The sequence below is a fragment of the Nelumbo nucifera genome, chromosome 1, assembly GCF_055504915.1.
Source record: "Nelumbo nucifera cultivar China Antique chromosome 1, China Antique-T2T, whole genome shotgun sequence".
NCBI lineage: Eukaryota > Viridiplantae > Streptophyta > Magnoliopsida > Proteales > Nelumbonaceae > Nelumbo > Nelumbo nucifera.
The window spans coordinates 34,224,058-34,239,886 of NC_142649.1; positions in this window are offsets into that span (position 1 = coordinate 34,224,058).

Sequence of the window (15,829 nt, forward strand, 5' to 3'; positions counted from 1 at the left end):
AGAAAACCCACACTGCATGTACCTTATGTCTCACCCTACCAGCTGAGACAAGCCACCCCAACCAACTTGGCGGTACATCAATGTCAGCCTTGGTAGGATAAATCTCCACAGATCTATCCAACGACTGTGAAGATTCTAAACTAACATGAGTCTCAAAAGTGTCTATTTTAAGGGTATTACACAAAAACACACCACAATGACATGAATCAAATATGTACTTTATTCCTTTACAATAAATGTCATAATGTAGATCATGCTGATTGGAGCTAAGGGCATACACTGTCTAACAGCTCCCACTTGCACTTAGGTCAAATCGGATACAAGCCGGAGCCCTATACTTTCCACATGTTGCTCAAACACATTCTGTGTTAGTGGCTTAGTCAATGGGTCTGCCACATTCTCTACTGATGCTACCTTTTAACATCAACCTCCCGTAGATCTAGTGTTGTCACACAATAGTGGAATGGGTGATGTGTTGAATTCTAAATTATTAGAGTGAACACCTTCATTCATCAGGCAACCTCACTTACGGAAATGTTTTCGGCTTGGGTTGTGGACTGTTATTCTTATTACTTAGGACCCCATCGTGAAGATGTAACCAGATGTAGGCATTCTACCATCTGGATCTGACTAGAAATCGGCATCCGTATACCCAAGGATCTGTAGTGAACTACCATCGAATACTAGACAAAACTCTTTTGTCCTTCGAAGATATTTCAGTATGTTTTTTACAGCGGTCCAATGTTCTTGTCCTAAGTTAGACTGGTATCTACTTACCATACTTACGACCTGAGTAATGTTTGGCCGAGTGCACAGCCTGACATACATGATGCTCCCTATGGCCGAGGCATAGGGAACCTTTTTCATGCCCTTAATCTCCTCAGGTGTCTTAGGAAACATACCCTTGGAGAGAGTGACTCAATGCCTGAAAGGAACATTTCCTTTCTTGGAGTTCTCCATGTTGTATCTCTTGACTATCTTGTCAATGTAAGTAGACTGGGATAATCCTATTATCCTTTTCGATCTATCTCTATAGAGTCGAAGTCCCAAGATATAAGAGGCTTCTCCAAGATCTTTCATGGAGAATTGCTGTGAAAGTCATACTTTCACCTTAGTCAACATTCCTACATCATTCCCAATGAGTAGAATGTCATCTATATACAAAACCAAGAACGTAACCTTATCCGCACTGGTGTTCTTGTAAACACAGGGCTCATCCGGACTCTACTCAAAGTCAAACTATTTGACAGTAGAGTCAAACCGGATGTTCTTGCTCCTAGAATCTTGCTTAAGTCCATATATGGATTGGTTGAGTTTACATACCACGTGTTCCTGACCTGCAGCTATGAAACCTTGTAGTTGCTGCATATAAATATCTTCAGTAGGATCTCTATTCAGGAATGCGGTTTTGACATCCATTTGCCAAATCTTGTAGTCATGGTACGCTGCTACAGCTAGTAGGATCCTAATGGATTTAAGCATGGTCATAGGCGAAAAGGTTTCCTCATAATTGATTCCCTCTTTCTAAGTGTACCCTTTTGCCACAAGACGAGCCTTGTAGGTCTCAACTTTATCGTCGGGGCCCTTCTTCCTCTTATAGATCCATTTGCAACCAATTGCCTTTACCCCAAGGGCCGGATCTATTAGAGTCCAGACTCCATTGGTCTCTAGTGAGTTTATCTCAGCTCTCATGGCATCTACACACTTCAAGGAATCTATGTCCAACATAGCTTCCGAATTAGTCACGGGATCCTCCTCGCTGGTCGTGGCTTCCACCAAGTAACTTTCTTAGTCATAGCCGTAACGAACTAGAGGCCTGGAAACCCGGGTAGATCTTCTAGGATGGTTATTTTCTAGAGCTGGTGGGACATCTCCCACTACCCCTAGGCTCTCCTCATCAAGAACAACTTTCTAATGATGATTATACAGGATGTAATCTTCTTCAAGGAAGTGGGCATTTCGATTGCAAAACACCTTTTGCTCTCTTGGATCATAGGACAAGTAACCTACAGAGCCTTTGGGATAACCTACAAAAGGCAACGGCTAGTCTTAGATTCCAATTTGTCAACACTAGTTCTTTTAACATGTGCTAGACAACCCCAAATATTCAAGTGTTTTACACTTTGTTTCTTACCAGTCCATAGCTCATATGGAGTCTTAGGAACGGATTTGGTTGGAACCTGGTTCAACATGTAAATCGCAGTCTCTAATGCGAAACCCAAAAAGGATGTAGGTAACTTTGAGTGGACGATAAGTGATTGGACCATATCTAATAGAGTCCAATCTCTCCTTTCTGACACATCATTTAATTGTGGTGTAGCAGGAGGATCTAATTGTTATACAATCCCATTTTCCTTTAAGTAGTTCATGAATTCGATAGAGACATACTTGCTGCCTCGATCTGATCAAAGGGTCTTAATTTCTCTCCCTAATTGTTTCTCGACTTCTTGTCTGAGCTCTTTCAACTTTTTAAATGATTTAGACTTGTGTCTCATTAGGTACACGTAACCATACCGTGAGTAATCATCGATAAGGGTTATAAAATAAACGTATTGGTTACGTGTTCTAACATTCAGGGGACCACATACATCAGTATGTATAAGGTCAAGTGTGCCTGTAGATCATTCAGGCTTTCCCGTAAATGTCCTCTTCGTCATCTTGCCCTGAAGGCAAGGTTCACAGGTTGGAAGATCTTCTATAGTTAGAAAATCCAAATGACCATCATTTACCAACCTTGTGATACAATCTATATTAATGTGGCCAAATTGGTAATGCCACAGGCATGTGCGATTAAATGTATCATTAGTCCTCTTCTTGGAGATTATTTTTGACGTAGTTTCGGTAATGTTTGTTTCCAGAGAAGGATGGAGAACATAGAGACCGTTCTCAAGTTCTCCGTATGCGAGGAATTTGCTATTCCATTTAATAGTAATCACATTACTGAATAAGTTAGAATAACCATCAATGCACAATTTTGAGAAAAAAGTCAAATTTCTTCTTAAATTAGGTACAAAAAGACAATCTTTAAGTATAATTGTTCCTTCTCTGAAAGCTAGTTCTACAGTTCCTATGGTTGTAGCTACAACTGTTGCAGAAGTCCCTAAGTAGAGTGTCACTTCTTTGTCATTCAGTCCTCTGCTTTTCTTGAACCCCTACAGTAAGTTACACGCATGAGTTGAAACCTCGGAGTCAATACACTAGGAAGCAGAAGTGACCAACAAATTGGTCTTTATGGTAAAAGATTCGAAATTACCTTGCTTCTTAGTCTCCAGATATTGAGGACAATTCCTCTTCCAGTGGTCGGTCTGTTTGCAAAAGTGGCAGGCATCTGATGCCTTATCTTTCTTCTGCTTTTTAGTTTTTCTACCCTTCTTCTGAGCCTTCCTTTTAGCCTTCTACTTTTTCTTGCCCGATTTGCCACCTTCAACAAGCATGGCTATCAGTTTATCCTTCTTAATCAGTTCTTCAACCCTCTACAACATATTACTGAGTTCCTGATACCTAACATTTAGCTTATTCATATTGTAATTCATGATAAACTGATTGAATGACGGAGGTAAGGAATTGAGGATAGCATCAATTTTGGTGTCATGATCTAGCCCTAACCCGAAAGCCTCCAATTCATTGATATAACCCATCATCTTTAGACAATGGTCATGAACCTGTTGGTTCTCAGTCATCTGTGCAGTCATAAACAATTTTAAGACCTTTTGTCGAGTAGAATGGTTTTGCTCTTCATACATAGTCTTCAGACTATCCAATATATCCTTTGACACTTTAATTTTATCGAATTGTCACTATATTGGATTGTCCAAAGAGGCTATAATATAACACTAGGTAAGAGAGTTTTTCTCCTCCCATTCTTGATACTCTCTTCTTCGAGCCTCAAAGGCCCTATCACCCGGACGATCCGAAGCAGGGTTCTTAGAAATTTTGTCCAATTTTTCAGACGTCAGAACCAGCATAAGGTTTCAGAACTAATCATCATAATTAGGGCCCTTGAGTTTGTTGTCATCCAACAATTTGGTGAAGTTTCTATTTGCCATTTCTGGTAAAGGCAAGGCAGATTTGTAAGTCCACGACCTAATTGATTCATGTCATCACATAGAAAGGGCTTTTCATCTATACTCCATTTCCATTTTGGGCACTTCTAAGATTCTCTCCAATCTTAGTGACAGAGATAGTTGTGTCTCTGGAAATGTGGGAAACCACATGGGGTGCATGGAGCCAACTGTTGCAGTTGCAAAACCCCACCACCTTCTGCGAAGGATCTCATCCACTCATCTTATGAGCTTTCCCTTTGGCCTCTGTCAGATTAGGTTCATAGCCATTTTAGGTTAAACCTTTTTGTCTAGTAAGTGCTCACCCATCATATTCGTGAACACCAAGGTACCGTGAGAGAGTCTTCCATTTTAGGATAGGCCCCTCGCACATCGGTTTATGATGCCCCCATCATCTCATGAAGCAATCTAGCCAACTGTATTAGCAGATGGATAGCCCAATTTTATGGTGCATCTCCATCCACCAATACAGCCAACCTTCATACTAATGATGGAAGGCCTTTAGAGAATTCATCATATGAAACTCCCTATCATATGCACTTATATTTAATGGAGGGAAAGAAAAACCCCCAAGTTCTGATTTAGGTCAAACCAAAGTGGCTCCCACTGGCTTTCATAAAGCCAGATTTAGATGGACCCTAACCGGATAGGGATTCGCATGGTTCCTCTTGGGGAGGAAGCTGATGTGGGGCCCATCAAACGGGGAGATCATCCAATGATCCAATGGACACCATGGCAATGATGTGCATTCAGCCATGGTGTACGAAAGATCTACTATCGAATCAGCATGGGCCAAGTGCTTATGGCCCATGGACATAGCACATAAAACATCCACACATCACATGTATGAAATCCATAATTGATCCAATCAATTAAATAACTGTAAAACCCATAAATAAAGCCCATTTAATTCCATAATATTACCAATTAATATTATCTAGGTATACATTTATGCTGAATTGGGCTAAAGCAGTTTTAACAGATTAAAACTGGGTTTTACAGATGTGGGCTGAATTGCATCTTGCAATTAACCATCAATCCCTCGGCCCATATAGGAAATTTTAGGGCTGAGAACAGCCCTCATCGAACCATAGATTCGGTCCAACCTATTTGGTCCAGTTTGGTTCGAATGGGTCTAGGGTTTGATGTTTAATTCAAGATTCAATTCAAGAAGATGATCTGAAATTAAACAAATGATAGATAACATTCAAGAATCAGTTAATCAAACAAAAAGGGGGCTGTTTGCAAGGCTGCAGCCCTACAAAACAAAGATCAGTTTGCAGTATGCAGTTTCCAAAACTGCAAATCGCAAATCGCTGAACCCAAATATGCGAAATTCTCTCCTTTGTGTTTTTTGCTTAATCTTTGAATGAAATAAAAATAGAAAACCTAATTTTTCTATTAATATTACACCAGATTTGAATTCCTATACATTCCGTCTAAAATTAAAAAAATAAAATTAATTACAAACCAAGAATGAATAGAAGAAATCACTAATTTCTTGTGCCAATAAAAGAATTCGATGTCCACCATATGAACAACCCAAAGTCCAAGAAAAATATATAGAATAGTTCTAAATATAAATCAGATTAATAAAGATATAATTTCAGATCATTTGCCCAAAAGCTAGGAACCGATTTCCTAGAAAAACACTAATTGCACAAATCGGGTAAAATGCCTTCTACCCATTTGCGCAGATTCATAACTGGTTAAATTCGACTCAAGATTTGAACCTGGCTCTGATACCACTGAAGGGATGAGAGATCCATCATATGGATGGCCGAACCCTATAGGAAGGTTGGGTGAAATTTCAAAAATTTCTCTCTCCTATTTGGGAATCGCATTCCCTATTTTAGAAAATTGCATTTTCAATGTTCAATCTTGAACCAAACCAGACTAGATCTGAAACCAAAAGGGAGGAGAGGGATATACCTGATACGAAGTAGCAATAATTCCCAATGAAGGTGTTCACGCCCAAGGAGATAACCAAAACCCGCTTCCACTGAAGATGACACTGTGTGTGGTGAAGCAGGATTAGTAGGACAACTCTTTAGCAAGAACTGAATTCTTCAGCAAGAATGGAGTAGAGGGCTGGTGATCATGACTTCAAATTGCTTCCTATACCAAGAAGCAATATGAAGAACAATTCTTATCACTCCCACAAGTGGAGATCGAACTGGGTAGGGGCGGCAAGAACAGAGAAGAACTCTACAAATTGTTGTCTTGTATCTGGTGTGCTTTTTATGTCTGCCTTGCTGATGAGAATAAAAATTATCATTATTTTATCCCTTAATATTCAGTATTTTACACTTATTTAGTACCTAATTGGACTCACTATTCTTGTATTTCGATTTAGAGCATGAAAGAAGGCGTAGGGTGAAAAACAAGGCTAATCGGGTAATTTTGCACAGTTTTGGGGCCATGCAGTAATCTGGGCATAACTTTCCCATCCGGACTTCGATTGAGATGATTCAAGATGTATTGGAAGGATAAGGAAACACTCTACAACTTTTATGTTTTGCGTTTTATTAGATTAGGACTGAATCGAGGTCAAAATCAAGCCCGAAGTCTAAACCAATTCGTAGAGAAGCCCAGTTCGCAGCAGAAGCCCAATTCTCAGAGAAGCCCAGTTCGTAGAGAAGCCTTGCAGCAGCCCAATTCATTGAAGAAGCCCAATACAAATGCAAGAATAAGAGATATCAAAGAGTCTTATTCTATTGTATTTCTAGGCATTATCTATTAGAGAACTAAACTCCCAATGAAGAAAGAACTCCTTAGAAGAGCAGGAGACAGCTCCCTCCTAAGTTTCTATAAAGGGGGCGGACTAGCACCCAAGGCACCACTCAACTTTGGGGGAGAAGAACTCCACAAGCAAGGGAGAAAGAAGGAGATTGGGAGCAGCTGAACCTCTCTTCTCTTCTCTTCTCATCTCTCCGCCCCACTTCTTTATTCTTTGATTTTCTTGGAGTTTTCACCATGACCATGCGTGGCTAAAACTCTTGTACTTGGTCGAAGGAATCAGAAGCCTCAGAATCCACCAAACTGTGAGTTCTAATTTAGTTTTTTATTGTTTAATTCATGCTTTGGATATCGAATGTTCTTCTATGTTTATATCTATGATTGTTTCGTTTGATTGCTAGGAAGGCCTACTAGTTTATTATTCGTTACAATCTATTGCTAGATTAGATATCAAATCCGTAATTGTTTGATCCCTCTAATCTGCGAAGCAATTAGGGTTTAACGATTTGCTGCGTCAGAAATTGTTAGATCCTAGGAAGAACAGTCGACTAAATTAAATGCAACCACTTGTGCTTGTGTTGTTTAGCTTCATCGATCTCTAATTCTTAATGCTATTGTTGGATTAAATCTTTAACACTTGTTTAGGGGTTGTTTTCTAATTAACTAATAGTAAGAAGATGCAGGAAATTAATTCCTATGATGAATATTCAAAGTCTGAATTGATTTATCTTTGCATCGATGAGCAGTAGTGTAATTCTGATGGTGGATGTTATCCTAGACCAAGATTTGTTCCTTGATTAATTTCAGCACTCGAAGTTACCTAAATTCTCATTTAAATTGCGTTCTTTATTAATTATGATTTTCCTTATTTTAAATATGATTTTCGTTACATACACCCCCCCCCCCTCCATCTTTGATTCACGTAGCACATAATTTGGGTTAGATGCTCTCTGTGGGAACGATCCCAACTCGCACTACTACATTCCATCTTTACGAGTAGAGGTTTATTTTTGGGTGCCTATGACAGCATGCCACCCGCTCTATTATTTATAGACTTAAAGAGACAACCTCCTAATCTGATTAGGAGTTTCCTGATCCAAATTAGAACGATGTACATTATGAATTTATTATAAATGAATAAAGTACATATTTGATTCATGTTCCTGTGGTGTGTTTCTGTGTAATACCCTTAAACTGGACACTTATGAGACTCGTGTTAGTTTAGAATGTTCACAGTCATCAGATAAGTCTGGGGAGATTTATCCTGCCAAGGCTGACATTGATGTCCTACCAAGTGTTGGGGTGGCCTATCTCAGCCGCCAGGGTGAGACCCAAGGCACGAGCAGTGTAGGATTAATTGAATCTTTGAACCGGACCAGATTTCCAATATTGCGCTGGACCTTGGAGATTGATGGGAAAAACTGAAAAGTTACACCTGAGCCCTAGACTCGATTATGATACTACACTAGGTGTCGGATTGGACTGTCTTTGATATGCTAATCAGTGAGATTCTTAGTGGGGGTCAAAACCTGGGTATGTTGGGATAGTCTGAGAATTCATCTGAGTGGGTGATCATAGTGACAGGATCAGCCCCTTTGTCGGACAAAGGTAATGATCGGGGATGCACTCTCTCTGATGGAAACCAAGATTGCTGGCCGCCGATTTCAATCGTTGAAATTTTGTTTTGAAAAATATATTTATATACTAATATACATATATATATTATGGTTTCCAAACGTTTGCAAAAAGGTTTTAATTCCCGGGATCCATTTGAGTAGAAAGTGTAGCACTGTTCCTTACAGCCGAGGGAGAGGTCCTCTCTTGTCGGGCAATGTTTGATCATTATGGGCTGAGAGATTAAGTGTAAGACCATTGAGGGTATACCTGATGGGCTAATCTTGCATCTGCCCACAGTCCCTAGGTGTTACAAGGTGGCTTGGCTCAGGGACCACTTAGGGTAAGTGTTGGGCCCATAGAGCCCATGTGATGGGTTTCAGGGGGTGCACTATCCATAACAGTGTATTCGGCTAGGCCTTGTAACAAAGGTTGGGCTGAACCCATGTGGCTGATGTGTAGATCAATGTTTGGGTTCCACGCCATACAAGGAAGCCCAACTGGGCAGCAATTTGGAAGGCTAAGTGTGCACATAAACTTATTGGGCCTAAAGCCCATTTCGAACTGGTCTGATTTGATCAGTTAAATGAGGGGTGAATTCTGAGATTAGATTAGCAGATAGGATTGGGTCTCAACCCAATCCACTCAAAGAGTCCAGATTTGAATGTGATTCAGATCTAGAAACCTCCTAATAAGATTAGGAGGGGGCTGATCTAATCTGCAAATAAGATAAGGGTTTACCCTTTTCACTTAAAGGGAATTCTGATCCAAATATGATTTGGATCAGCAACTCCTAATGGGATTAGGAGCTAGTCCCTTTAAGATTATAAAAGGAGGAGGGGCCGTCAGCCTTTAGAAGACATTCATATTCACATCCTCTTCAGAGCTGAAATCACAGAAGAGAAAATTCAGCATCACTGCGCTAAATCTCTCTTGCCGCCTCCTTCTTGCCACCGCCAAATCTGCCAGTTCGATCTCCTCTTGTCAGTAGGAGTAATCAAGATTGGATCTTGATATCAGTCCTTTGTGAAAGGGCTGATTAGAAATAGTGCTCACGTGCCGTCCAACTGATTCTTGCGAAGGATCTGGTTCTTTTGAAGAACGCTGTTGATTCTGCTCCATCCTACACTACGCCATCTTCAGTGGGAGCAGTCTTTGGTTCATTCGTTGGGCGTGTACACCTCCATTGGGAGATACTATTTCTCCGTATTAGGTATATTCCTCTCCTACTGCTTTTGTTCAGATCGGGCTCGGTTCTTGGTTAAAGATTGATCATTGAAAAATACGATTTTTCTAAAATAGGGAGTACGATTCTCAGTAGGATGGAGAGAAATTTTTGAAATTCGTCCATTCTATTCCGCAAGATTTGGGCGTCCATATGATGTATATCTCATCCCTTCAGTGGTATCAGAGCCAGATTCAAGTCTTGAACCGAACTGGATCAAATCTGAACCTGCGCAAATGGGCAGAAGGCGTTTGACCCGATTTGCGCAGATATAAGGTTTTTTCTAGAAAATTTGTTTCCTGTTGATGGGCGATTGATCTAAAATTAAATTTTATAAATTTGATTATTATTTAGAATTGTTCTTTATAATTTTCTTGATTTATGGGCTGTTCGTACACATGGAGATCGAAATCTTGATTGGCGCAGGGAACCTGCGTTTTTGTAGTTTCTTGATTATTTTTATTACATTTGGTTTGTAAAATAATTTTTTTTTATTTTTAGACTGAATGTATAGGCATCCGATCTGATGTAATATTAAAAGAAATTAGGTTTTATATTTATTTTATTTTGGATCGAAGATGGTGGCGCAAGGAAGAAGATTTCATAGATGGAAAAATCGCTATCTGCGATTTGCAGTTTATGAAACTGCAAACTGTGATCTAACCTCTGTTTTGTAGGATGGATTGTGCGAACAACCCTATCTGACTGGTTCTTGTTTAATTTCAGATTAATTTCTTGAATTAAATCTTTAATTAAAGATCAAACCCTAGACCCATTCGAACCAGATTGGTCCAAACTGGTTGGACCGAATCTAGGGTACGATCAAGGCTGATTGTCAGCCCTAATTCCCCCACTAATGGGCCTAAGGATTGATAATTAATTGAATGTTTAATTCGGCCCAACCTATAAAGGCCCAGTTTTAAATTGTTAAAACTGCTAAAAGCCCACTTCGTAGATAAAGCTATATGGACCAAATTGATCAACCCTAATTTTGGCCCACATACCTAGACAATATTAATGGTTAATATTATGAGCTTTAAATGGGCTTTATAGTTATTAATTGATTGGATCAATTCTTCCCTGCATGTGATGTGCTACGTTCATGGGCCATAAGTGCTTGGCCCATGCTGATTCGATAGTGGCTCTTACGCACACCATGGCTGAATGCGCATCATTACCATGGTGTCCCTACTGGTCATTGGATGACCTCCCTCATTGGTGGGCCCCACACCTTCTGAAGAGGAAACGTGCGGAACCCTAGCCGATTTGGGCCCACCAAAATCTAGCTTTATGAAAGTCAGTGGGAGCCACTTTGGTTTGACCTAAATCAAACTTGGGCGTAATTTTTGTTCCCTCCAACAAATATGAGTGAATATGATAGGGAGATTCATATGATGAACTCTCTAAAGGTGTTCTATCATTAGCAGGAGGATGCGTCCTTCAATAATGAGGAAACGCACCAGTAAATGGGCTATCCATTTGCTGTTGGGCTTGTTTGAGTGTCTCATAAGATGATAGGGGTGTCATAGACCGATGTGGGAGGGGCTTCACCAGAAAATGGGAACTCTCTCACGGTACCTTGCCATTCATGAATATGATGGGTGAGCACTCACTAGACAAAAAGGTTTACCTGAAAATGGCTCTGAACCTTGTCTGGCAGAGGCCAAAGGGAAAACTCATATGATGAGTGGATATGATCCTTCACAGAAAGGTGGTGGGGTTTTGTAGCTGAAACAGTTGGCTCCATGCACCCTATGTGGTTTCCCACATTTCCAGAGACAAGTCACTGTCTCTGTCACTAAGATGGGAGAGAAATCTCAGAGATGAACAAATGGGAATGGAACATATATTAAAAGCCATATCTATGTAATGAACATGAATTAAATTAGGTTGTGGACTAATGTTTGTTGTTTACCAGAAAATGGTAAACGGACAATTTCCAAAGCTTCTTGACGACAACAAGCTTAAGGGCCCGAACTATGCTGATTGGTATCATAACCTCATGCTGGTCTTAACATCTAAAAAATTGGATAAGGTAGTCAAAAATCCTGCCCCGGAGCGTCCTAGTGACAGGGCTTCTGAGGCCCAAAGGAGGGAATTCCAAGATTGAGAGGATAAAAACTCCCTAGTCTGTTGCTATGTCATTGCCTCCCTGGACAATCCAATACAGAGGCAATTCGATCAGATCGAACTAGGCAAGGATATATTGGATAGTTTAAAGACAATGTACGAAGAGTAGAATCATTCTACTCGGCAGAAGGTCTTGAAACAGTTCATGACCGCTCAGATGTCTAAGGGGAAACAGGTTCACGACCATTATCTTCGGATGATGGGTTATATCAACGAGCTTGAAGCCCTTGGATCCGGGCTAGATCTTGGCACGCAAGTGGATGCCATCCTTAATTCTTTGCCTCCTTCCTTCAATCCGTTCATAATGAATTACAATATGAACAAGCTGAATGTCAGCATCCAGGAACTCAACAACATATTGCAGAGGGCTGAGGATTTGATTAAGAAGGATGAGCCTATGGCTATCCTTGCTAAAGCTAGAAAATCGGGCAAGAAAAAGAGGAAGGCAAAGAAACCTCAAAAGAAAGCTGCCAAACCCAAGAAGCAGAAGAAAGACAGGGCATCAGATGCATGTCACTTCTGCAAATAGACCAGCCACTAGAAGAGGAATTGTCCTCAATACCTAGAATCCAAGAAAGGTAATTTCGAATCTTGGGTCAGAGAAACCAATTTATTGGTGGCTTTTGTGTCTTGGTGTATTGACTTCGGGGCTTCAACTCATGCGTGTAACTCACTGCAGGGGTTCAAGGTAAGCAGAAGGCTGAATGAAAGTGAAGTGATGCTCTACTTGGGGACTTCTGCAAGTGTTGCAGCTACGGCGATAGGAACCGTAGAGTTACCTTTTAGAGAAGGATCCATTGTACTTAAAGATTGTCTTTTTGTGCAAAATTTAAGGAGAAATTTGATTTTTGTCTCTAAACTGTGTGTGGATGGATATTCTGTCTTTTTTAGTAATACGATTACTATTAAAAGAAACAATAAATTCATCACATACGGGGAACTGGAGAACGGTCTCTATGTTCTACATCCTTCTCTAGAAACTAACATAGCCGAAACTATGTCGGCTGACATCCCCAAGAAAAGAGTATGTGATACAGTTAATCCCACATGCCTGTGGCATTACTGACATGGCCATATCGGTATTGACCGAATCACAAGACTGGTAAAGGATGGTCCTTTGGATTTTCTAACTGTAGAAGATCTTCCCACTTGTGAGCCTTGCCTTCAGGGTATGATGACAAAGAGGCCATTTAACAGTAAGCCTGAAAGATGTACAGGCACGCTTCACCTTATACATACTGATGTAGTTGGTCCCCTGAGTGTTAGGACTCGCAACCAACACATGTACTTTATTACATTTACCAATGATTATTCTCGGTATGGTTACATGTACCTAATGAGACATAAGTCTGAATCCTTTGAAAAGTTCAAAGAGTTCAGACAAGAGGTCGAGAAACAGTTAGGGAGAGAAATTAAGCCCTTCGATCGGATCGAGGTGGCGAGTATCTCTCTGACGAATTTAGGGACTACTTGAAGGTCAACAGGATAGTATCACAGTTGGCTCCTCCTGCTACACCACAACTTAACGGTGTTTCAGAGAGGAGGAATAGGACCTTATTGAATATAGTCCGGTCACTTCTCATCCATTCAGAGTTACCCACATCCTTTTGGGGATACGCATTGGAGACTGCAATATACATGCTGAACTGGGTTCCAACCAAATCAATTCCAAAGACTCCCTATGAGCTTTGGACAGGAAAGAAACCAAGTGTGTGACACTTGAAGATTTGGGGTTGTCCGACACACGTTAAAAGAACGAGTCTGGACAAATTGGAATCCAAGACCAACCGTTGCCTATTTGTAGGCTACCTATTCTATGACCCAAGTCAACAGAAGGTGTTCTGCAGTCGAAATGCAAAATTCTTGGAAAATGATTACATCATGAATAATCATCGTCAGGAAATTGTTCTTGATGAGGAGAGCTCAGATGTAGTGGGAGGTGTCCCACAAGTTCCAGGTTGTGACCAACCTAGAAGATCCACCCGGGTATCCAGGCCACTAGTCCGTTTTGGTAATTACCAAGATAGTTACTTGGTGGAAGCCTTGACTAGTGAGGAGGATCCCGTGACTTATGCGGAAGCTATGTTGGACATAGACTCCCTTAAGTGGGTAGATTCCATGAGAGTTGAGATGGACTCAATGTAGACCAATGGAGTTTGGACTCTAGTAGATCCAACCCCCGGGGAAAAAGCAATTGGTTGCAAATGGATCTACAAGAGGAAGAATAGGCCCCGATGGTAGGGTTGAGACCTATAAAACATGGTATGTAAACTAAATAGATCCATATATGGACTTAAGTAAGCTTCTAGGAGTTGGAACATCCAATTTGACTCTGCTGTCAAAACGTTTGACTTTGAGCAGAATCCAGATGAGCCCTGTGTTTACAGGAAGACCAGTGGGAACAATGTTACGTTCTTGGTTCTATATTTAGACGACATTCTACTCATTGGGAATGATGTGGGAATGTTGACTACAGTGAAAGTATGGCTTTCACAGCAATTCTCCATGAAAGATCTTGGAGAAGCCTCCTATATATTGGGTCTTCGACTCTATAGAGATAGATCGAAGTGGATAATAGGATTATCCCAATCTGTTTACATTGACAAAATTGTCAAGAAATACAGCATGGAGAACTCCAAGAAGGGAAATGTTCCTTTTAGGCACGGAGTCACTCTCTCCAAGAAGATGTCTCCCAAGACCTCTGAGGAGATTGAGGGCATGAAGGATGTTCCCTATGCCTCAGCCATAGGGAGCATCATGTATGCCATGCTGTGCACTCGTCCTGACATTGCTCAGGCAGTGAGTCTGGTAAGCAGATTTCAGGTCAACCCAGGGCAGGAGCACTGGACTGTTGTGAAAAACATACTTAAGTACCTTCAAAGGACAAAAGAGTTTTGTCTGGTATTTGATGGTAGCTCACTACAGATCCAGGGGTATACTGATGCCGATTTCCAGTCGGATCCAGATGATAGAAAGTCTACATCTGGGTATGTTTTCACGATAGGATCGTGTGCTGTTTGCTGGAAAAGCAGCAAACAGGGGTCCACGGCAGACTCCACAACCGAAGCTGAATACATTGCCACATGTGAAGCTGCTAAGGAAGTCGTGTGGATGAAGAAGTTCATTCACGAATTGGGAGTAGTTCCATCCAGCACATCACCCATCCCGTTGTTGTGTGACAACAATGGAGTGATTGCTTAGGCTAAGGAGCCACGAGCCAACTTGAAGTCGAAGCACATCGAGAGGAAGTACCATGTACTGCGAGAGATTGTTGGTAGAGGGGACGTCCTGATTCAGAAGGTAGCGTCAGCGGAGAATGTAGCAAACCCATTGACTAAGCCACTGACACAAAAAGTGTTTGAGAAACACGTGGAAAGTATGGGACTCCAGCTTATACCAGATTGGACCTAAGTGCAAGTGGGAGTTGTTAGACAGTTGTACGCCCTTAGCTTCAATCAGAATGATGTACATTATGAATTTATTGTAAATGAATAAAGTACATATTTGATTCATGCTCCTGTGGTGTGTTTCTGTGTAATACCCTTAAACTGGACACTTATGAGACTCGTGTCAGTTTAGAATGTTCACAGCCGTTGGATAAGTCTAGGGAGATTTATCCTACCAAGGCTGACACTGGTGTGCTGCCAAGTGTTGGGGTGGCTTGTCTCAGCCGCCAGGGTGAGACCCAAGGCACAAGCAGTGTAGGATTAATTGAATCTTTGAACCGGACCAGATTTCTAGTATTACCCTGGACCTTGGAGATTGATGGGCAAAACTAGAAAGTTACACCTGACTCCTAGACTCGATTATGATACTACACTAGGTGTCGAATTGGGCTGTCTTTGATATGCCAATTACTGAGATCCTTAGCGGGGGTCAAAACCTGGGTATGTTGGGACAGTCTGAGAATTCATCTGAGTGGGTGATCATAGTGGCATGATCAGCCCCTTTGTCGGACAAAGGTAATGATCGGAGATGCACTCTCTCTGATGGAAACCAAGACTGTCGGCAGCTGATTTCCATCATTGAAATTTTGTTTTGCAAAATATATTTATATATT